This window comes from Mustela lutreola, chromosome 17 (genome assembly GCF_030435805.1).
Source record: "Mustela lutreola isolate mMusLut2 chromosome 17, mMusLut2.pri, whole genome shotgun sequence".
NCBI classification, from domain to species: domain Eukaryota; kingdom Metazoa; phylum Chordata; class Mammalia; order Carnivora; family Mustelidae; genus Mustela; species Mustela lutreola.
Genome location: NC_081306.1, coordinates 12,144,145 through 12,165,297, shown reverse-complemented (window position 1 = coordinate 12,165,297; position 21,153 = coordinate 12,144,145). Strand labels below are relative to the sequence as shown.

At 55.2% G+C, this 21,153-nt stretch overlaps 1 long non-coding RNA gene across 3 annotated transcripts; it reads left to right on the top strand.

The window, feature by feature from the left end:
* Window positions 1-561: 561 nt before the first annotated feature.
* LOC131819615 (uncharacterized) lies at window positions 562-3,883 on the top strand. 3 transcript variants are annotated; one of them, XR_009349262.1, is made up of 3 exons: window positions 562-781; window positions 1,351-2,621; window positions 3,458-3,883. It is a non-coding gene; the product is annotated as an uncharacterized LOC131819615 (long non-coding RNA). The 3 variants fall into 3 exon arrangements; XR_009349260.1 differs by having other exon boundaries at window positions 1,348-2,621; XR_009349261.1 differs by having other exon boundaries at window positions 562-1,896; window positions 2,403-2,621; window positions 3,458-3,876.
* The last annotated feature ends 17,270 nt before the right edge of the window (window positions 3,884-21,153 follow it).

Sequence of the window (21,153 nt, the reverse complement as noted above, 5' to 3'; positions counted from 1 at the left end):
CCTGGCATTTTTGAAGCTTTCCATAGTAAAGATGGTAAAGGAAAAATGCTGATATGCATGGGCGGGGTCTACGTCTGCCCCCACGGCCGGGCGCAGGCGAGAACAAGGGGCACTGACTCACGGTCCGGCTGCAGCCCGGGAGCTCGGCCAGCCGGCTGTGTGTATACATGCTCACCAAAGGAAATAAATAACGCTTAACCACCATTGTGGAATTTGGCCACGCCAGGTCACACGTTTGTCAGGCCATCTGGAGGGCAGGGCAGGGCCAGAAGGGGTCCCGGTCTGTTTGGAACTCCTGGAGAGACAGAACTTTCTGGAAACTGGGATGGGGGGTGGAGATGGCTCCTAATGGGGTGTGTTGCGGGGGAGACTCCCAAGAAGAGGTTGGATCCACAGCACAGTTTCCCCAGGGGGTCCCAGGGTCTTGGGGCTTGGGGAAGGCTGGAGAGGGGCGTGGTCCCTCAGTGTGCCTGGGGGATGGGCGCGGCCGTGACTGTCTACCCCACCTCATCTCTTCAACGGCATTATGACTTCAGGAGACTTTTAAGTGATGCCTTGACCTTGAGGGAGGCCACTTCTTGCTCTGAACTTCACGGGTCCAGCGATGGCACGCATGGTAGTGTCCTGGTGAAGGTCAAGCGAGGTGGCCCCAGCCATGCACTAACCGGGCACGGCCCTGAGGACTTCACTGTGGGGCACCATCACCAACCCATCTGCCCAATGAGAAACCAAGTCCCAGAGAGCTTGAGAAACTTGCCCAAGGTCACAGGGACACGCGCAGGTAAGCTCAAGGATCCAGATGTGCAGGTAAGTTCAAGGCCCTCCGTCGACGTTATGATGACGATTTTAAGTTTTATGGCATGTTCGCCACTGAAGCAGGTGCTGGGAGGGAGAGAAAACGTCTCTCTGTTCCCATCCGAGGACCTGCCCACGCTCAGCCGGAGCTGGAAAAGTGAGGCCAGGCCCCACCGGCCAGTTCCCAGACCAGGCCAAAGAACGCAGCTCCTACTAGGAAGGGTCAGATTTGGCAAGCTGGGGTGGAGGGGCACAGACAGGGGGTCCCCAGCCTGGCCCACCACAGTGACTGGCTTCTCCATGTCACATGTCACAGAGGAGCCGGAAGGTGGGTGGCAGTGGGCCTTCAAAGCCAAGGGGGGGTGCTCCTGGCTGCCAAGCTCAGAAACAGTGCCCGTCCCTCATCACCAGGCTCTCAAGCCTCTACTTGCCCCTCTGTACAATGGGGCTAGGCGGGACCACCCAGGTATTTGGAGACTCGGCCAGTGCCCCTAACGCCCCCGAGCCATCCAGGACTCTCCTTCCCTCCTGATGCATTTCTTCCTCACAAAGAAGAAAAGAAGGCCACAGCACACAAGAACAAGAGGGCGGTGTGCAAGGAAGAGATGCACAGCTAGAAGCATCTAGAAGGGACTTCTCCAGCCCTGAGGCCGGTGGGGACAAGACTGTCGGCGCTCAGGGTGAGACCCACCTATGCTGGGGAAGGCGCGCTTCCCCCCTCCCTCTGTCCCCCCTCTGCAGGGGTGCAGGGGCTGATGCCTGCTTGGAAATTCCATCATAGGCCCTACAGTCTCCTGCTGAAAAGCCCTGAGGCCCTCCGGGTTCACGGGCACTGTCGGCCCGGGGCACTGAGTCACGGAGCACCTCTGTCAGTCGTTCATGACTAAGGAAGCCGGGTGCACGTAGGCAGCAGGCCAACGTAAGGAGAGGCCATGGGGACGATCACCCACGCGTCCTGAAGGAAGGCCCCAGGGCCAAGGGAGCCCCGGGTGGCGTGAAAAGCCTTCAATTATTGCTGATGACAACCTCCTGGCCAGCTTTATGGGGCAGTTAATGGGGAGTCCGATCCAGACAGTGAAGAGGTTCCTTGCGGGATGAAAGGTCAGCTGGAGGGGGGTGATGGGACAGGGATGGAGACGACTGGGAGAAAGAGACAAACCCACGGACCCGTCAGCATGAGAAATCCAGAAAGACCGGTCTGGGCCGGAGGCTGGCAGGTGCTGTCCTTCCGGCCCACACCCACCGCCGGCAGCCAAGGCTTGCCAGCACCCGCCGGTGGGGTGACCATGACACCCTGGGCTCCCGGCACATCTTGTCCCCTCCAAGCCCTACCCCAGCCTCAACGGCCCCCTCCCACAACACAGCCTCTCATTGCCCCCCCCGCTGGAAGCGTAGACTCCTATGCCCTTAGGGATCTGGTCAGAGATCCAGGAGTGCAGGAGGGCAGGTGCCCCCAGCCCCGGGCAGCCGTCACTCAGCTCCTGCTGGGGTTTGGTGTGCGGGAACGGGGGTCCAGGGCTGCCAGAGTTTTCTGTTGTGCCAGCAAGTCAGAAACCTAGATTATTTTTTAACCTTCATTTCTAAACATTGCAATTCCAAAATTACAGAGAGAAATCTAGGTGCTGTACGAGCCGCATGAAACTTGCCCATAACCTGCTCTGCCCTGGCCTCAGATGAAGTGGAAGCCTCGTGGACCCGCCTCTGGTCACCTTGCAAGGCTGCTCCCCTCAGGGAATCAGGACTGCGAACACCAGCGCCAGGATACAGCCAGGGGTTCCCAGCACCCCGCCCCCACCCCTCAGAAAAGCATCCCAGAACTCCCCAGGGTGAGGGGACTCAGTTCCCTGGGGCCCCGGAGAGCCTCTTTTCAAGTCATGCAGCACACACAGGGCTCAATTAACTGCTTTCCTCTATCCTAAGCCGCTGCTGATCCGATCAAAGCATCCAGAGAGACAACAAACATATGCACAGTAGTTCAAATCCCAACTCATCCCTGAGGCAAGTCGAACATGATGCAGCCCCCCCGGCAGCCTCTCTGAATTCCGCCCCCTCCTTCATCTCACTCCACAGCAGCCTCATGAACATTTCAGCTCCTGAATGTGCCAAACTCCCTCCTGCCTCAGGACCTTTGCACGTGCCATTCCCTTCACCTGGAAGGCTTTCGTAGCAGATCTTTCCATGACTTGAGTTGGGGCTGTATGTGGATGGGGGACACACATCTCCCAGGAGACCCCAACCATACTCCCTTATAAAGTGACACCTTCACTGGCTTCAAGCCACCCAGTCAGGCCAATATCACAGACTCTTCCATATCTCAGGGTCTTGGCCCAAGCAGCTCCCTCAGCCCAGGAAGCCAGTTTCCACTTTGTCCCAAGACCAGCTCCTTCTCAGACATTTCCTCCCTCGCCCTTTCCACTTCCCCTGCTGCTCCCATTCCAGTCCCTCTCCAAGTAGGATTAACCCCTCTGAACCCTGCCTCAATTCTCCCCTTCAGGCCTCAGTTCCAGAGTCACCTTCCTTCCCAAACTCTCCAGGGCAGGCCTCCCCAAGATGCCTTCCCGGTGATTCTCCAACCCTTTGCATTACTTCATTTTCTTCTGGAACCCACGGCTCCCTGACATGATCTTGTTAATGTGTCCCTTTCTCTGGTCTCCCCTGGCAGACTTGGACGAGAGCTCCACAAAGCCCGGGGCTTCAGCTGTCTCCTTCCTGCTACATCCCCAGGGCCCCTCAAGCGACCGGCCGTCAGCGGGCGCCAATAAATGCGTTATGTCCATGTCTCTTAAACAGGCATGCTCTTTGGAAGGCGTCCAGATTTTGGAAATTATTCTCATCTGAGGGGAAAGAAATACATCTCAGAAGCAAGAAAGTACCATGTCTGAAGGATATGCCTCTGGTACACTTGCATCCCACAAGGCCATTCCCGTGCTATCCACGGTTTGTGGGCACACTGTGCCCGGTGCCAGGCCTGGCTCTATGCTGTGACCCCACTTTCTGGGCCATTCCCTCGGCAGAGGCTGAATATGGAGCAGGAAGCAGGGACTCCCCCGCCAGCCGCCTGGGGCCCACGTCCAGCTGCACGGGCTCTGCTAACACTCTCGGGCAGCAGGTGGCATCTTCCTGATCTTTCGGACGAAGAACCTGGGCTCAGGGAGGCCCAAAGGGCTCACATCAGAATCATGGCTCAGTGAGCAGCTGTCTGTCCCCTGGGCTGTTATGGGGAAGAAGAAGCAGGGTCAGGAGAAATCAGCTGGAAGCCAAGAAGCCTCCACTTCAGGTCCCACCGGAGGCGGGGGAGAAGCTTCCGGTGGCCCTGCCTGGTTGGGGGGTGGTGCAGAGGACCCGCTGCAGTGTTTTCATCCACATGCACAAGCTGTGAATCAGCAGGGCCTGGCACAGGGACCGCTCAGCTTGCAGGCCCAGCCGCTAAGGGATGTAACCTCTGCCCTCAGGCCCTGGGAGGAGCTGCCTGCCTTTCTGGACAAGCCCCAAACTCAAGAGGCACTAGGAGGGTGAGTCTTTTCTTCTTGAGACCTCAAACGGCAGCGTCCCTCAGACAGAAAGAAAGGCATGAGGCACTGTCTGCAGAAACCAGAGATTTTGTGAATGACTTGAGCTAGGAGCAGGGAGGTAGATACATGGTGTCCAGCACCCCAGAAGGGCAGCTCGCCCATCTCTCAGTTGGCCTCAGACTTACCCCACCTATAAAGCAGCAACAGTATCAGTGGCTTCAAGCCATACAGCTGGGCGGACATCACGGCTCTTTCATACCCCAGGACCTTTGCACAGGCTGTACTCTCCCCCTAAAACACCTTCTCTGCCTTTGTGGACATTTCCCTCCTGAAATTCCCTGACCCCTCTCCAGCGCCCTTCCCTGGTAAGCTAGCCCCCATGTATCCAGTGTCAGCTCCTCTAAAAGTAGATCCCATTCAGCAGGCCATACCTCTGCACCCCTTGGCCACGTTCCTGACAAGGTTATGTGTGTTATGCCTATGATGGAAGGACAGCACATTGTATGGCGTATGGGGGATGGCACACCAGGGCTTCGTGCATCCCAAAGAGCCACCTCTCAGCCAACACCAAATCCATGGGCTGGGCCCCAGAGAGCCCCCTCCTTCCTCCCAGCCTTTACCTGGGGACCCATCCCCTAGAGTGACCCTCAGAGTGAAGCGCTAAGAGGGCTGACCCCTCTGCCCAGCCAGAGCTGACCCTCCTTTAAGACAGTCCTTGATCCAAAGGGTCTCCGTCCCATTTCTCTGTCTTCTGGATGCCACAGTCCGTCACCCGAGCTCGGCACAGGCCAGAGCCAAGGTGGAGAGGAGGGTTGGTGGAAACACCACTTTGTCACCTCCTGTCCCCCAAGGGTAGCACCGGGGCTCTCCGTACACCCAAAGGCAAACACCTGATGTCTGGACAGACTCCCACAGGGCGTGTGAAGGAAGGAGGGAGGAAGACCCACGGGTTGAGTGTCCAGAGGCTGAACAACAGCAAACCCCAAAATACACACTTCTCCGGAACTTACTGGATGCCAAGCCTTGCTCGAGGTCCCTTTTCCATTTTGTGGTTTCTTTTTAATATATATATTTTTTATTTTTGTGAGAGAGATAGAATGTGAGCTGGGCGCATGGGCAGAAGGAGAAGGAGAGGCAGGCTCCCCACTGAGCAGAGAGCCCGATGCGGGGCTCGATCCCAGGACCTAAGATCATGACCTGAGCCGAAGGCAGATGCCTAACCGACTGAGCCACCCAGGTGCCCCTCCATTTTGTGGTTCGTTCCCCAGGAGGCCTCAGAGAGACTCGGTGAGGAGGTGGCAGAGCTGGGACCCCAGAGCCCAGCAGTTCAAACTCTGTGTAAACTGGGTGACGGCTCCCACGCCCTCAGCCCTGAAGTCCTGCCAAGGAGACAAGAGAAGCTCCACACCTGGGCCAGGCTGAGGCCCACACAAGCATCGGGGAAACCCCGAGGGGAGCTGATGGAGACCCTAAGGGCTTCCCCAGAGGTCAATAGAGGGAATCTTCTCGGGGGGGGGGGGTGCCCACGGAGGGGCACCCCAGGCCCCAGACCCACATGAGGGCCACGGGAGCTGCTAGCCAAACTGGGTGGGTGTGGCTGAGTGGCGGGCACGGGGCCCAGCACACGGTCACGCTGACCTCCAAGGCAGGCCAGCTGGGAGTCAATCTTTCCAACCCCATCAGCAGAGTTTGGCTGCGGCTGCCGTGGGAAGCCTGAGGTAGAGGAGACTATGGGTTTTTGCTTCCAGCTGCTTCCAACAAGACCACATTTGCCAAACTTCATCTCTGGCTCCCCAGCTCTTTTGGCTCTACTATATTCCGATGTATTCTACCCACCATCACTTACCTAATACCTTTCATGATAGGGTCCCTTAAAATACACACACACACGTGTGTATTTCATTTGAGATGGAAGTGTTCTAGCACTCCCTGGTGAACTCCTAGTCCAAGAGGCTATTTATACTCACCCTCACAGTTTTACAGGAAAATAACTATAAAGATAAAACACAGCTCACCCATGTGCCCTCAAAGCATCTTACACTCACCAGAAGAACCCATGCTCCATTCTTTCCAACTTCTGAGAAAGAGGCTCAGTCACTCCCTGCTTAACGCACGGACCCCAGAGTCCTTGTTCCCAGGCTTTCCAAAAAAAAAAAAAAAGAAGAAGAAGAAGAAGAAGAAGGGGTGGAGTGTTCTGGAACATTCCTTTGACCTTCCATGCAGCCGGCATGAGATGTGGGGTTACAACCCTGAGTACCCCCATGTGTTCCTTGGGAAGAGACCTTGAAACCCCAGTCCAGCTGGTGTTAAGGTGTTGAGTAGAAAGAATTATGCCTGGATTAGAAGCCAGGGGCCCTGGGTTTGAGCTGCTGCCTGTGAGTAAGTCTGTGTAGGACTCTGAGCCTGTCCTTCCCCAAGTCTGGGCCAGCACAGCAAGCAGGACTAAACCTCCCAGAGGGGATTTTACCTCCCTAAAGCTCCAGGATGGCTGGCAGCTGGTCTTGGGCCTTCTATAAGGCACAACGATGACTAGCAGTGCCCTCCCCATTCCTAGACCAAGTGGGGAGTGTTTGCACGTCACCACTGAGGGGCACGGACAGCACCATTCATGCCCTGCCCCCCCTGGAAAAATCCCAAATGTTAACAGATTTGGAGCTGACACAACACTCAGGGGTTGGAGGGAGGACTGTGCAATCAGGACCACATTTAACAAATGAAAATACCAAAAGCCCAGTTAAATTTGAATTTCAGAACATGCTTTTAGTGTAGGTATATCCCATGCCATGTTTGGGATATACTTATACTAAAAAAATTTACTCCTTGTTCAGCTGAATAACTGGGTGTCTTATATTTTCTGTGGCAACCCTATTTAGGACTCTTCCAGTCCATTGTGGGAGGAAATTCTCCCCCATCCCAGGACACAGATCAAGAAGCAAGCCCCCTTGTTGGGGCTGCCCCCTCATATCCATGTGGGGGAAGGCAGCAGCCAGTGCACAAAGGAAGCCAGGAGGAAGGCTCAGGGAGCAGGGCTTTGCTGGGCCTGGTGGGGTGATCACTCACTTGCTGAGCATTCGTGGACCCTACATGACACCAAGCATGCTTTAAGTACATTAATTCTTTGTGTCTTTACAAGAAAGCAAGGTCAGGTAAGGAACTGAGGTCAGAGTCACTTGGTAACTGTCCGAAGCTGGACTCGAACCCAGGAGGCCTGGCTCCTGGTGGGGCGGGGGATGGAGGGAGCCCTTCGGCGTGCACTGCTCTTTGTTAAGGTCTTCATGCCCCTCACCTTGCCAGGAAGGGGTCGGAAAGGTGGTGACTACTAGTGATTAATACGTATTTAACCTAAACTTTATGGGTCTGGAAGGGTGCCCTGATACCCATTGAGTCTGGGACAGGAATGGCAGGAGCCTGAGGTTGCCTGTGGCTCCCCAAGGACGCCAGGCTAGGATGCCACACTCCCTGTCCTGGTCCCCTTCGCACCAGATTCTGCTCCTTTTAGGAATGGAGGAGTCGTGAAGTCAAATTACACAGTGGGGCCGTGCAACCCCACTGGGAATCCAGTCTGGCAAGGAGGGGGTGCAGGTCCCCATCTCCCTGCACCCCCCACGCCCTGCAGGCTGGGCAAGAAATCCTCGTCAGCCCTTGGGGGACACACACAGCCCTCCATCCCTGAGTCTCGCTGCCTCTGGGCTCACACTGCTATGTTTAAGGCAGCAACTTTAATGGTTGGGGCCAGGGAGTAGGAGGAGAATGGAGGCCTGGAAGCTCTAGGAGCTGATGGACCCCCGCCTGGCATTCTGTAGGTGACCCTGAACCCCAAAGTCTACTTTGACACCCTCTAGGGAGAGCCAGGGTCTAAGTCAGGGGTCTAATAAGGCAGGCTTGGAGGCTTGTGAGGTAGATAAGCCCAGGGTTCGGGAGGCCCCTCAGTGGAAGGGAGAAGGGCCAGGGTCAAAGGCTAGAGTACCTCCACCCTCCCTAGCAGGTGTCAGAAGAACAGACCCAGGCCCCTCCATTCTGACCATAATCCCAGGCCAGCTGGGGCCCAGAGACACCCGAGAGCCCTGAGGTTCCCTCCAGGCCCTCCCCAGTCACCCCAGCCAAGACCTCAGGCTCCAGAAAGAGCTGACTCAGCGGTCCAGGCAGAGACCCTGTGGGGTCTCGCCAGCGGGGGGCCTGTGCTGGAACCCAGAGATCCCAGATGCCTTCCTTTGACTTGGATCCAGAATATAAAAAGCATTCTCACAACTCAGTAATAAGATGACAAATAACCCGGTGGAAAAATGAGCAAAGTACTGGAGGAGACAGTTCTCCAGAACAGGTGCAAAAAAAGTTCAGCGAGCCCATGGAAAGATGCTGAGCTATGGGCATGGCCGCAAATGGGCAGCCCGTTTTGGGGGAGGTAGCGGTGAAAATGTCATACAACTAGACTGTGATGATGGCTGCATAACTCCGTGACTTTACAAACACGTGTGACTTTTATGGGGTGTCAAGTAGACCCCAAGAAAGCTTGTGAAAAAGGAGTCCCAGAGGCATCCGAAGAACCCCCCCCGTCCCCCCTCACCCCAGGCCAACCCCCTCTGTGTGCGTGACCCCCACGTGCTGCCTTTAAAGCGGGATAAGGGGACCTTCCTGGTGGCGTGGCCACAGGGAGGGGCCTGGCTGCCACCCCTCCTCCCAGACCCTCTAGAGGAGGACAGACCCGCAGGGAGGAGGCTGGCAGGGCAGCAGAGGGAAGGGTGAGGAGGGAGCACTGCTCTTTGGGGAACCAGCTCCTACCGATGCTGCCATAGTCATTCAGCCAGACGCTTAGGGCCTGGGTGTCATCGGAGGGGAGCGGTGCAGGGCGGGGAATGGGACCACCAGCAGCAGGAGCCCTCCTCGGCCCTTCCTCCCCCTGGGGCAGGAGTTCTCCATGTGGACCCTCCATTCCCAGGCTCCTGGAGCAGACAAGACCTCTACCCTTCATCCACGACGTGCCATAGGGCAGCAGGGCACCAAGCCCCCACTTGCTCAGCGATATGGGGCATGAACAGGGCAGAGCAGTGCAGAATGAGCCCAGACCCCAGAGTCAGACCTTCTGAGTTCCAATGCCAGCACGGCCACTACATGCTTGTCCAATACCCAGCAAATTCTGTCACTTCCCTGAGCCGAACTTTTTTTCTCCAAAAAGGGCCATAATACAAAAAAGAGGGCCTTCCTGGTAGACTACGGCGAGAATGAAGGGGGTAGACATGGAACTTTCCGGAATCCCTCTCTCTTTGCATCGATCGCCTCTGGACATAGGAGCTGGTGCACAGCAGGGCCCAGAGGCGGGACTGGAAGTGTAACAAGGCACAGATAGGTCTGACCGACCCCTGAAGTTGGAGAGCTGGACTGGGGAGGCGGGGGGACACGGGCTGCTTTTTGCTTTTCTCTACCCCGTGGAAAACTGGCCCCTCGTGTGAAATGGCCCGGAAAGCAGCTCCTCCAATCTGGCATTTCCTCCAACGGTAAAACCGAGGGTTGCCCCTGTGATCTTGCCATCCCGGTCCCGGCCCAAGAAAACTCACATCCACGCAAAAACTCGGACGGGCACGTCCCCTACAGCTTTACTCATAGGAGCCAAAAAGCGGAAACAAGTCAGATGTCCATCAACAGCTGAACAGATGGACCAGACAGTACATCCGTGCGTGGAATACTGTCCAGCCACGAGAGAAAGCGTCACGTCCTGAGACATGCCCCAGCCTGGGTGGATCCTGAGAACCTTACACCGAATCGAAGAAGCCAGCCAGAAAAGGCCACATACTCCGTGATTCTGTCCCATGGAAGTGTGCATAGGAAGATCTAGGAATCAGGGAGCAGAGGAGTTGGTTGTCTCCGGCTGTGCAGGGCGGGTAGGGGGCGGGAAGGAGGGGCGGAGCTAACCTGTACGGAGTTGTGTGCTTGTTTTCCTGAGACATTGAAAATGTTCTAATAGTGATTATAGGGCCGGCTGCATGTATCTGTGAGCTTACTAAGAACCAGCGAATTTTACTTTAAGTGGCTGAACTGTATAGTATGTGAATTACAGCGGACTTTCAAGGCCACTGGGCCCAACTCTGTCCCTAGAGACAGCAGACTGGGGCCCAAGGGGAAGCACTGTGCCCAGGGGCAGTCCAGCCTATTGGTTCAAAGGAAGAAGGCTGGGGGGCGGGGCATGTGCTTCCCCTGGGATGGGGGAGGTGCTGGGGAGACAGGAAGGGTAGGTGTCCCTTGGTTGAAGGCAGGTGCCCCGTCCCCACTCCAACCCTTCAAGCAGCCCAGGGTCCTTTGTCTCCGCCAAGATGAAGGGACAGGAGGCCACAGTGTAGATGCCTTACGTACAGAAGGTGGGGTCCCTCCCAGGCATGCCAGGTAACCCCCTCATTGTATAGAGGTCGAGAGAGACACGGAGGGGTGATAGGCCTCCCTGGGCCGAGGTCACAGAGCAGGCAGGACACAGCCCAGAGTGCAGCTGGGTCCGTGGGATCCCAGTTCTGCAGATAAGAGGGGCCCCCTGCTCCCAGGCTGGGAGCGGGGAGGGGACACTGGCCACAGGCTGCTGGAGAGGGAGGGGCAGGGACCTTCTCCGCTGAGCCACCGCCTTGAGCTCTAGGGGCCTCTGCATCTGGGCAAGAGCCCCAGCAGCCCTCTCTACCCCCTCGGGTCTCTCAAAACAGCCATGGGATTGGGGCCTGGGAGCCCACACCTCTCCTGTCCCCACCATCTCAGGGGTCGGAGGCCAGTCTTCTCTCTGCACTCATTCTCTCCACGGGTCCTGGGCCAGTTCCCCACGTTTAGATCCTGTCCCTGCCCAGTGCAGCTCTGGGTAGGTTGGAAGGAGTAGCCGGGGTGGCAAGGGGGGAGGCGGGGGTTGGATGGTTCCTCCTGTGACCTCCCCCGGTGCCTGTAGGGCTTGGGGTCACACCTCTCACCTCACAGGGATGATCCCATGAACCCATTCCCAGGACACATGTCAAGGTCCCTGCCAAGGAGTGAGGAGGAGGTGTGAGCTTGAAGGCAAAGTCTCCACAGTGGGGACATCATTTAATCAGGCCATTTAATCAGGGCAAATCATTTAATCAAGCTGCCTAACCCATCCCAGGGGCAAGAGAGGAGGTAGAGACCTCCAGACCCATCAGAGCTGCCCTTGACTCTGAACCCAAGAGCCCAGAGGGACTTTGTGGAAAATGGGGACACCTGTCAGATAGGCCTTTGCTGTCCCTCTTAGCCATTGCTTGCCTTGCATGGATCCATCTTACCAAACCAGACCCACCAGGCCACTCTGCTTAGCAAGCCCTCACTGGCTTCCCAGCACCTGGCACTGGGGACACCTCCCTCACCCTCACCCCTATTTCAGCTCTAGGGACTTGGCCCTGAACTCCCATACTCTGATGCCTCCTTGCTTCAACCTATGCTTTTCCCAACTGCTCTTTCCTCTTTTTTGCCCAGAACATTCTATCCAGTTATCACACCTCAGCTCCAACCCGATAGCAGTCACCCTTGATGGCCTTGGGGAAGGTGCCTTCATCATCTTTCTTTCTTTAGCCTGGAAGATCATGTCTGGACAGAGGTGTCAGCTGAATACATCATCTGAATGGCTTGGGTGCATGATTTAACTAGACCCTCACAATATGGATCCAGCATCCCGATTCCATAGTCCAGAGAAGAATTTAGAGACCACGTAACAGAGAGTAGGCAGTAACTCTAAGAATGTGACTCAACAGATCCATGGACTCAAACAGAGTCTGGAAAGAGACTCGGGACCTCAAAAGAATTTAGTTTGCAGGAGGGTGGCCTCTCCAAGCAGCCAGGAAGGGATTGATCGTGCCATCAGCCAGTCTGGAAACTGAACACAGTGAGATTTCTACTCCACTTAGAAACAGTCATCAATAATCCCTCCATTACTTAGAGACACATTGTCAAAGCTGAAAGAAAACAGACACACCAGTGACCATGAGCACACCTACTACTCAGGTCTTGGCTTCTACCTACCATCTCTTCTTAACTGAGCACTGGGGCTCTTTGGAGGAATGTTTGACTCCAGACGAACTTAGGCTATCTTGTACCCACAAGTGAGAAAGCCATCAAAGACAAGAAGAAACAAAATGGAGCTTTTGAACATCACAAAGAATTGGGACTATAATGAACTGTAATATATTCCGGAAATAAAAATACCTGTGTCTGCACTGAGCCTCAGTACTCACCGATCTGCTATTTGCAAACTTACCTACATGCTGAAATGTATTTGTAATCCCCAAATCAGGACACTACTTTCAGTCATTCTTGGATATGCATGGATTATACATTTGGGTCATTGGACTCCTGGGTTCCCAGCCGAGGTTGAACAAGGCAGCACTCTGCCTTCTTGCTATGGCTCTCACAGTGTGAGCAAAAGTCTTTTCTGTGGTCCTTTGAGTGCCATGCTTTTCACATTATTCTGGGGTGCTTAACATGGCCGTTGGGCTTAGGATATTGAAATTTTATTCTTGAGGGTAATAATGTATTCTTCTCCCACAGTACAGTGCACTGGGCAAATAGATGGGCTTCAGTCCAACTCCTGGTCAGAACATGGTGGCTATGATTCCCACCATGTTAGGCCAGGCCTTGTGCAGGGGGCATTGTGTGCCCAGCGTCCAGTTGCCCAGGTCTGCGCCTGCTGGCTGGCGATGGGTGACCACAGGGAATTGGCTTCACCTCTCTGCACCTATCTGTGATAGGATTGTCATGGTGATAAATCATAGTACCCAAATCCAATAGGACCATTTGAGGATTAAAGGAGCTAAGGCAGAGGAAGGGGTTAGTTTAGGTTGGCAGAGAGAAAGGGCTGGATACCATTATGGGTTTAGAGATGCAGAAAGAACAGGGCAGCTTGCCACAGGCTGCTTCTGACCAGCAACAGAAGGCAACAGGGCTAGGAAGTCCCCTTTTTAAGAGGGATGGGGCATATACACAGACATACACATACATGTGTATCTACATGAGGAATCTATCTCCGATTTATGGACAACCAGTTCTCGTTACTTAGTGGCAGATTCTGTATTTGTAAAACTGCCTACTCGTTAGAATTTATTCACAGCCCCAGAATCAATACTGGTCGTGCTTTGTGGTCCTTCATGGGCATGTACAGAATGGCAAGAAATCTGACTGCCCCCGTCCCCATGTGCACACACTCAGCCAAGGTTGAACAAAGCCACACACTGCCGTCTTGTTTCGGCTCTTACACTGTAAACAAATGTCTTTTCTGAGGTCTGTTCAGCGCCACGGTTTTTGCATTTTTGCATGTGTGCTTGTTGTCGGTGATTTCAGTATTCTAAATGGTCCCTAAATGCAGGGGGGACGTGCTGCCTAGTGTCCCTGGGTACAAGCAGGTGGAGATAAGCCTCGCGGAGAAAATCCTTGTTAGGTAAGTTTCATTCGGATGTAAGTGACAGTACCATTGGCGCAATTTTCACCAATCAACAATGTCTATTAACTAAGGTGAAGACGTTGTCTTTAAACAGAAACACACACGAGAACCGGGTTACGTATTGATCCGTCGACAAAAATGTAACCGGAGGCTCAGAGGAACCTAACCCGGTATAACCCCTAAGAGCAACAGCTCAGGGTTTGCTAACCCAGCGTTTGCAGGAAGCGGACGGACTATAAATACCGTGAGTAACAAGAACCAACTGTGTATGACTGACCGTTCCTATTATGCAGATGAGAGAACAGGCTTGGAAGAATTCACTCCCTTTCCAAGGTCACAGGGCTAGCTGTCCTCAGACGCAGGATTCGACCCCAGCTCTGCGGATGCCGAGTCTGCGGCCCCTCCCCCCAGAGCCCAGGCATCCGGAACCTTTAAGGGGTGGGTTCCACTTGACTGCTCAGCCGTGCTGCTGTCTCCATCTGGAAACACCTACAAGGTGTCGAGGGAGCCTTGTTCCCTGGCTCGGCCACCAAACAGGTGCCAATGAGGGTGGGGGGCAGCTGCTGGTTGGTGGAGATGCGCGTACCAGCAAAGGAGCCACATGGGGAGCAGTCACAGATCACTGACTCCCAGAGGGTGGCCGGGGGTTAAGGGAGGCTCAAAGAGGCTGGATCCGAACCCTGAGCTCCACGGGCTGGCTAGGACCTCAGCCCAGCTCCTCAGTGCCCCAAGTCCCTGGTCTATGCAAGTGGGGTTAACTGCACCTCTCTGAGGGGCCAAGAGGCATACCTGGGATGACAGCTCACCTTGTATCTTAGAGGCCAAATGATGCCCTGATTCAGGCGCACCTCTGAGTAAGCTTGGGGAGAGGTGCTGGCCTTCCCCCCGCCCCTGTCCATTTCACAGATCAGGGAGCCGAGGCTCAGTGCCTTGTGCCCACAATGCATAGCGCTGGGGTTCCAGCTCAGGATGCTTCCCACCGGGCCTCAGCACTCCTGCTGGACTCCCGTGGTGTGAACACAGGATGGGGAAGACACACTAGGGGCAGCAAGACCCTCCAGAGGACAGAGAAGATGATCGGAGGGGGCCTGAGTCTATCACAACCCCCCTTTTAATTTTGCCAGTTTCTTACTGGAGCCTAGAATACAGGGCTGGGCATGGCCTTGGAGGTAACCGTTCTGCAAATGCTTGCCCAACCCCTACCATGTCCTAGGCACTAGGCCGGACAGAGTGATGGTAAGTAGGGCTGCTGCCTCACTGCCTGTCCAATATAGTCTGTAAATCCCCATGTGCGGGGGGCTCTGAGGCCAAACAAGGACACTCCTTCCTTGCAAGTAGAGCATTAGAGCAGTTCTTTTTTTTTTTTTTTTTTTTTTTAAAGATTTTATTTATTTATCAGAGAGAGAGAGGGGGAGAGAGCGAACACAGGCAGACAGAATGGCAGGCAGAGGCAGAGGGAGAAGCAGGCTCCCCGCTGAGCAAGGAGCCCGATGTGGGACTCGATCCCAGGACGCTGGGATCATGACCTGAGCCGAAGGCAGCTGCTTAACCAACTGAGCCACCCAGGCGTCCCAATTAGAGCAGTTCTTACCTGCAGAATTAGCAGGCCACTGGGAGGAGACAGTTGCAGAAAGGTCATGGTTGAGGAGAATGTCTGCTAGTCACACAGCAGAGGGCAAATGAGAGGAGTCGGCCGAAGGTGTGCACATGTGAGAGGCGAAGGCATTTTCGAGAACAGGGCTCAGCAAGCTGCAGCCCCCAGGACACACCTGGCCCGCTTCCTGTTTTTTATAAATAAAGTTTTATTGGAACACAGTCCCACCCATTCATTTAAATGAGGCCTGGGACTGCTTTCTCTGTTGCAACGGGAGAGTTGAGTCATTTGTATAAAGACCATATGGCTCAAAGAGCTTGAAATATTTACTATGTGGCCCTTTCTGGAGAGAGCATGCTGATGCCTGTTTCAAAAGGTACTGGTGTGGTCAAGTGCCATTCTCTGCCATCTCTCCAGCACCTTAGCCTGGTGCCCAGCCCAGCAGAGACAGTTCTAAAGCAAGAGGAACCTGCTAATACATCGTTTTCTAGTTCTGTTCATGGGAGCTCTTTTCCAGCACAGATTCAAAAACACATCTTCCCAAGTCAGTAAGTGTCCAGCCCTTGTCAGAACAATGGGGGAGAGGGAAGGGCCCCCACCCAGCGTGGCCCTCACCTCCTTCTTGGCCTGCCTGTCCCCTGGTGTGGCCGATCTCCTGCCCTGCCCTTGGTGGCCTGGGGCTGTCCTGCAAGCCCAGCCAAGCCTGTGAATCATCAAGGACTGACTCACCCTCCGTCTAAAAATACATATTGTCTCATGTTGGCGGGCACGGCTTTGATCGCTGTTTGTACTCAATCTGGTCTTTCTCTGCTTGACTTTTGAGCTGTTTGCAGGCAAGGCCTGGATTTTCAACACTCTGGGTTCCCGGGGTCAGGTTCTGTCTGACCTGTGAGAGGAAGAGCTTGGGTCCTGGGTGCACATTCTGTGTGGTGAATCATTTCCTGTGTGACATTGGATACATTGCCCAACCTCTCTGAGCTCTCAGGGCATCATTTGTTGCCCGGATGAAACAAGAAAAGCAGGCACGGCCCACTTTTTTCTATCTGAGTCTGGGGAGAGGCAAGGACCTGCCCACTGACCCCAGGCTGGATTTTTCTCTGCCAGCGAAATCATTTCACATCATTTCAGCATCCAAGGAAATCAGGAACCTGAGCCGACACCAAGTCCTGGATCTCGGTGCCAAGCACTGGGGAAGCTCCAGTTACAGAAAACAAGTGGAAACCACAGGCCCTGGGCCGAAAGTGGAACTAATTTGGGAGGCAGCGAGGAACAGTGGAATATAACCCAGAGCCTGGGAGGCAGATCTCCCCTGAGCCAGGCCACTGTCCAGGTGGGGAGTCTGGGGCCCCTCGGAGTTCTCGACCTCGTCCCTGTGCGGAGGGCAGGGGAGAGAGCCGGGGCCGGGATAGGACCCCACCTCAGGATGGCTGGGTGGTGATTCAGAATGTGGGCCTCAGGCTGGAGCAACTTCGATCAGATCCTGGCTTCTCCCCTCCCCAGCGCTGTGTGACTGGGGGCCGGTGCCCTCCCCTCTCTGAGCCTCAGCTGCCACATCTGTGAAGTATAGGAACTAGGGGTGCCTCCGCCATAGGATCGCCATGCAGGAGGCTTAGCACGGTGCCTGGTACAAAGAAAGCCCTCAGTAACTTATAAACGTTGATACACAGCATGGGGGGAGGGGCCGGGGGAGGGGGCAAAGCCCGGCAGCATCCCCCCCCACACACACACATTTTATTTATTTGTCAGGGAGAGAAGAAAGACAGCGCGAGAGCACAAGCAGGGGGAGCAGCAGGCAGAGGGAGAAGCAAACCCCCTGCCCAGAAGAAAGCTGAACACGGGACTCGATCCCAGGACCCTGGGAGGAAGGCAGACACTTAACCGACTGAGCCACCCAGGCGTCCAGTAGAAAACAAGGCAGAGGGGCGCCTGGGTGGCTCAGTGGGTTAAGCCGCTGCCTTCGGCTCAGGTCATGATCTCAGGGTCCTGGGATCGAGTCCCACGTCGGGCTCTCTGCTCAGCAGGGAGCCTGCTTCCCGCTCTCTCTCTCTCTCTCTGCCAGTCTCTCTACCTACCTGTGATCTCTCTCTGTCAAATAAATAAATAAATAAAATCTTTAAAAAAAAAAAAAAAAAAAAAAAAAAAAAAAAAAGAAAACAAGGCAGAGCCAAACTCGCCCCCAAAAGAAAGTGAATAGGTAATGGTATAAAGTACGAGAAAATATATACTGGCCTCTACCCCCGTTTCTGGCACAGAGCTCCGGAAATCTAGTAACTTCCTAGGTGCTAAAAGCACCAGGAACATCTTCTTGGTTCTGGTGGAGCGACTCGGGGTGGGCTCCTGGATGTTAACAGCCTGGGAAGAAAAGCAGGTGCTTGGCCTGGGAGCCAGGGCAGGACTCGACTCTGGCAGGCGGGGGTCGGCAAGGGCGCTGAGCAGCCAACACCTGGGCAGAGGCCTGACTGTGAACTGGACACTATGGGAGGAGGAATGGGGGGCAGGTTCCAGATGAGGGGAGCAGCCCTGCAGAAACACTGAAGCAAGACACAACCACAGGAAGTTCAAAGGGCCAGGGTCGGGCCACATCGGGATTTTGCTTGATGTCAGCCATCCCCGGGGAGCAGATCGAGGGTTTTTGAATGGGGCCCCCGACCCCGGAGAAGGCCTTTCTCTAGAGCACAGGGCTGATGCAGGTGGCCCTCCATGGGCAGCCCCTCCCAAGGTCACGTGCAGGAACGGCCCCGCTTCCCCTAACTGGCAGGGCTATGGCCACAGACCACTTGAGGGCCTCCCGTGGCCCAAGATCAAGACTGAGCTGGGCTGGGAGGGGTCAGCTCGGGACAGTGGACTTGAGGAGCCTTGGGGGGATACCCTGACTCATCCTACAGAGGAGGAAAGGGAGACACAGAGAGGAGTCACACCGGGGTCACACGGTAAGTTAGTCTCATTGGTTCGTTCTTCTGTTCCTCCGCCCAGGAATCATTTGCTGAGCCCGTACAGTGTGCTCCGTCCTGGACGAGCACCAGGGAAAGGGAGGTGAAGGGCAGGACATGGTCCTTGTCCTAAAGCTGCCCACCCTCGAGAGATGAGAATGTGGCAACTGACAGAGCAGCCTGCTCCCCAAATCCCCCGCCACCCAAAGGGGTTCCAGCTTACCGCCTGCCCCTCCCCCGGCCTGCTGATTTGGGGGGTTTGTGTTTGGGGGCAAACAGGTCACACTTCCCCCCCTCACCCAGATGCACAGACATTGTCCCAGCCTCCTGTCTTGTCTCCAGAAGCCTGTCTCAAATGGGGCGGTGGCAGCGGAGACATAAAGCATCGGAGACAGAAGGACGGATGGAAGGACAGATCACAGCAGCAAGCCCCTCCCATTCACCCGCCTCACTCCTCCATTCCCGGACATCACCTAAGAGACTCTCCAGTAGGAGCCGGGCCCATCTCCAGTCCTCTCGGCGGTTGAGCCTCTGACTCTCTAAGAGCGGGGCAGCTGTCCCCGAGTGATGCCGACTTTGCTAGTGGAAGGGGCATTTAAGGCACAGGTGGAGAGGTTGGGAATGCACCAGAATGGATGCGGGCAGGTTGCACGAAGCCAGGTTGCCTGTCTCCTGAAAGCTTTATGAGTGGGGTGGCAGCAGGAGGTGGTGGGTGGGAGCCCCTATTCCCACACGTCTGTCTGAGCTGCCAGCCCTGACCGGGCGAGTCAGCACAGGGATGGACCGGCCCTGGGTGCAGGACATCTCCACGACGGTTCCAGCATGGACAGCACACACCTGCATCGGCACCATCTCCTCCTCCTCCCGCAACAAGGGACCTCCCTGGCTCCCACCTATTGCCACTGTCCATCTCTCTCTCAGCCCCAAGGTCCAACTTCAGGGGCAGCAGGAAGTTTCTGGGGGGAGTGACCATACTCATGTCCCTGGGACAAAGACTTCCCGGGACCTGGGAATTTTAGTGCTAAAACCAGGACAGTCCTGGGCAAACCAGGACCTTTGCTCACCCTAGCAACTGCCCTCTGGGGAGATCTGAGATATGGGGAAAGGGCTCCCGATTGCCAGATTACATCCCCTCCCTTCATTACGCTGCTGCCGGTGCCTAGAATTCTGCTGTGATCGAGTAAAACTTTCCAAAGACGCCCCTCCACGCTGGGTGATCAGGAAAAGGCCAACTAAAATAATGACATTCGATTTTTTACTCATGCGTTTGGCCCACATGAAACATTTGCTAACAGTAAGTATTGGCCTCCGTGTTGGGAAATGACCCTTCGTTCCGGAGGACAGGCGAGGCAGGCACATCTTCGCCCAGGCAGCTCCTCTTCTGGGGGTTTCCCCGGAAGAACGGGAAGAACATTTGCATCAGGAGAGGAGTAAAGGAATGCCCCCTGGGCGTTGGGTCCTGACACGTGGTTGAAATGGAGAGGCGAAATGAAAGCACCCAGACGCGTGGAGACCCATGTTGCAGGATTCCATTTACATGAAATACCCAGAATTAGGAAGTCCATAGAGACGGGAAGCAGAGGATGGGGTTGCCACGTGCCAGGGGGTAGAAGAGAATGAGGAGGGACTTCGTAGCAGGTATGGGGTTTCCTGGGGGGAGGGGGGTGCGGTGATGGAAATGTCCTGGAACTAGACAGAGGTGGTGGGTACACAGCATCATGAATGCAGTAAATACCACTGGACTGTTCACTTTCAAATGGCTAGGGTTTTTGTTTTCAGATTTATTTACTCATCTGAGAGTGAGACCAGGTGGTGGGGCAGAGCGAGAGGGGGAAAGAGAGAGCCTCAAGCAGACTCCCGGCTGAGTCTGGAGCCCAACACAGGGCTCGAACCCACGACCCTGAGATCGCGACCCGAGCTGAAATCAAGAGCGGGACACTTAACCCACTGAGTCACCCAGGCGCCCCTCCTAGTCTTCCTCGACACTGAGGCTAAGCCAATCGGCCCAAGGCCCCTGGCCAGGCCCTGGGAGCCCAGTGACCAGGAGATAACCAAAGAGCTGATGCTGAAGCGTCTCATGAGGAATTTGCAAGGGAAAGGATACGGTGTCTGGGATTTTCTTCAAATCCTCCAGGGGTGTGGGGTGGATAATGAGGACAGGGAAGAAAAGGATTGACGATGGAGAGGCCAGGCTCCGGGGAGCTCATCGCGTCACCCTCCCTGTTCGGTGCTGGCATGAGATTTCCCAAGTAAGAAGTCCAAACAATGTACCAAACGGTACCAAAATGCACCCAAAAAAAAGGACACAAAGATACGTGATCGAGGAATGGAGAGGACAGGCGGGAAATGGAGTGTAGGAAGGCATTAAACAAATCAACCACACAGGTCTGACAAGCGTCCTAACACGATGTTGGGGGAAAAGCAGCAAAACAAAGTTTTTTTGTTTTGTTTTGTTTTGTTTTGTTTTTAAAGCTTTCAGTGGGCCTCACTGTCTCCAGAACACCTCCACGGGGCTCAGCGCCCAAGGCACGCACCCTCCAGCTGGCCCCGACCCCAGCCCCGTGTTGTTGCCTCGGGGATAGGAGGGGGTCCTTCCTGGGGGAGTCTAGAGGCCTGGAGCTTGGGAGATGTTGCCTTCACCCCTTGGGGCTGGAAGGTCACTTTAGCGACTCCCAGATTTGGGGTGGGAGGGCACGGCCTGGTCAACCAACATTGCCCGGGGGCTGCCTCAGGCTCCAGGAGCAAGGCCCCTCTGTTTGCACAGGAGCCTCTCCATCCTGCGGGTCATTCATCACTGGTCCAGACACATTTCCTGAGTGCAAGGCCCTGTCCTGGGTGAGGGCTTATGTCCTCAATGGAACCCCTCCAGAGACAAATGATCTGACCAAGCACTCAGAGGGAACCAAACCCAGG